Below are 2,500 nucleotides of genomic sequence, written 5' to 3'. Positions count from 1 at the left end.
ACACACACGCGCGCACACATACAGACAGACAGTTTGGCGTGCCCACACACAGATTGACAGTTTGGCGCGGGCGCGCACACACACACACACAGACAGAGAATATGGTATGGCGCGTGCGCACACACACACACACACCCCTTTGCCTGGGGTCAAGTGTGTCTTTTAGAGGTTGGCCTTACCTGCACATGTGTGAAGAGCAGGAAGATGCGAGGTTGAGGATGGACAGGCAAGACACAAGGTTGTCCTCGTGAGGCATGGAGCCGCCCTGGTCCTGATGCTGGTTGTCCATCACCATCATCATGTGGCTCATCAGACCCATTACGGGCACATCAATGCTGAACAGGAACGACTGCTTTCATCTGCACGCGAGCACACAGACACAGACAAAAAAGAGACACATAGAATGCATTACATAAAAATCACACCCATCATTTTAGTGCAGCACACCATTACTGTGCAAGTGTTCTGAATCTGATATCCTTTATACACCATGTCTGACATAAATAAACACAATGCAAAATACAACACAGAAAGAAATTACAGTATGAAATACAGAACAAAACACGGTTTTAGATTCAGTAATTTACTCACCACTGCGTGCAAGTTTCTGTGTTCACCGTAGGTGGAACTCTCCTTCACAAAATGTTGGCTGTGACATCAACCCTTCTGAAAACTGCCTCTGTACCTGTCAGAAACACAATATAATGTTAAATGACACAATAAGATCTCCTTAACCAAAGGCAGACAGACACACCCTTCCACTCTCTTGCTTCTATGACACACACACACTTTAAAGTTCACATGTAGAATGACCTGGTGCTCTCGTTCTCTCTCTCTCTCTCTCACACTCCTCTTCCCCAACCTTTGCCTTAAGTGAATGGATTTTTTTTTTAAATGCCTTACCTGCACATGTGTGAAGGGCAAGAAGGCAGGTTGAGGATGGAGCTGCCAGTCAGGGGGTCCGGAGCTGTCCTGGTCCATCACCATCATGTAGATCATCAACCCAATTACGACTCTGAGAAGGAAGAATCTCTTACACCTGTGTGCACACATTCGCACGCATACATGCGCGCACGCACACACACACACACACACACACACACACACACACACACACACAACAGGAAAGATTAGGTTATATGGCACATTAAAAATCAGCCCCATCACTTTAATGACAAAGACAAGACACGTCTGTCCTGTACTGGGGTCACCACTGTGCTGTGCAGCTGTGGCCTACTGTACATCCTGTCTGTCTGTGTGCACCCCTAACTACAGACAGACAGACAGACACTACCACTCTCTTGGCTGTATGACAGACACACACACGCACACGCCTTTCCATCTTTTGCCTTAAGTCAATGGTGTGCTTTTTTTGCAAGATATACAAAACACAGCAGCACAGGAAGAAATGACTGTATGAAATACGTGTTGGTCCAGTGTAGGACAAAGCACACAGTTTTAGGTTCAGTGATTTACTTACCACTGTGTGCAAAATGTCAGTGGTGACATCAACCCTCCTTCTGAAAACTGCCTCTGTATCTGTCAGAAAAAAATAATAATGTTAAATGACACCATAGGATACCCTTAACCAAAGGCAGACAGACATACACTGCCACTGTCTTGGTTCTATGACACACACACACACACACACACACACACACACACACACACACACACACACACACACACACACACACACACACACACACACACACACACACACACACACACACACACACACATATATGTATATATACACACACACAGAATTCCATCTTTTGCCTTGAGTCAATGTTTTTTTTTTTGCAGTTGACCTTACCTAGAAACGTGTGCACAGTAGGAAGAATGAAGATTGAGGATGGACAAGCAGGGTAGGAGGTTCTGCTCGAGAGACATGGTGCTGTCTTTGTCCTGATGTTGATTGGTCTTCACCATAGAAAATATAAAACATCAAAAAGGTGTGACTTGACAGATTCCACACACACACACACACACACACACACACACACACACACACACACACACACACACACACACACACACACACACACACACACACACACACACACACACACACACGAGAGATACAGGGTTTATGATACATAAAAAGCCCACCTACATACTGAACATAGTTGTCTGCAATTTCCATGTCTACCTCCATCACTCTGGCTACCATATTCCCAAGCCTGTTAAGATATTTGTCTGTGTACCTCCAGACTCTGTGTTGGGGCCACCACTGTGCAAATGTGGCCTACTGTACACCCTCTGTTTGTTTTTGTGTGCACTATTGAAGCTTTGAATATCATTGCATCTCTATGATGATTGCACAGGCTGCTATTCTATTCACCTTGTCATGAAGAAACACTAATGACAGTTCAGTTCACACAGACGTGCACAACACACCACAGGAAAAAATCGTTGTTTACAACATACTTATTGGCCCAGTGTGTAACTTGTATGGGGTAAATACAACATATTTCATGATCGTGTCGTGGTAAAA

The 2,500-nt window shown here is 44.8% G+C and overlaps 1 long non-coding RNA gene across 1 annotated transcript in view; it reads right to left on the bottom strand.

The window, feature by feature from the left end:
- The window catches only part of LOC134444154 (uncharacterized), a 1,370-nt gene extending 320 nt beyond the window's left edge, over nt 1-1,050 (bottom strand). Inside the window, exons 1-2 of the long non-coding RNA XR_010033891.1 lie at nt 904-1,050; nt 180-359 (exon numbers count right to left, since the gene is read on the bottom strand). This is a non-coding gene — a long non-coding RNA (uncharacterized LOC134444154). The remainder of the gene's footprint in view (nt 1-179; nt 360-903) is intronic.
- Nucleotides 1,051-2,500: the final 1,450 nt, after the last annotated feature.

This window comes from Engraulis encrasicolus, unplaced genomic scaffold, assembly GCF_034702125.1.
Source record: "Engraulis encrasicolus isolate BLACKSEA-1 unplaced genomic scaffold, IST_EnEncr_1.0 scaffold_475_np1212, whole genome shotgun sequence".
Taxonomy (NCBI): Eukaryota; Metazoa; Chordata; class Actinopteri; order Clupeiformes; family Engraulidae; genus Engraulis; species Engraulis encrasicolus.
This window is presented reverse-complemented; position numbering and strand designations above follow the sequence as displayed.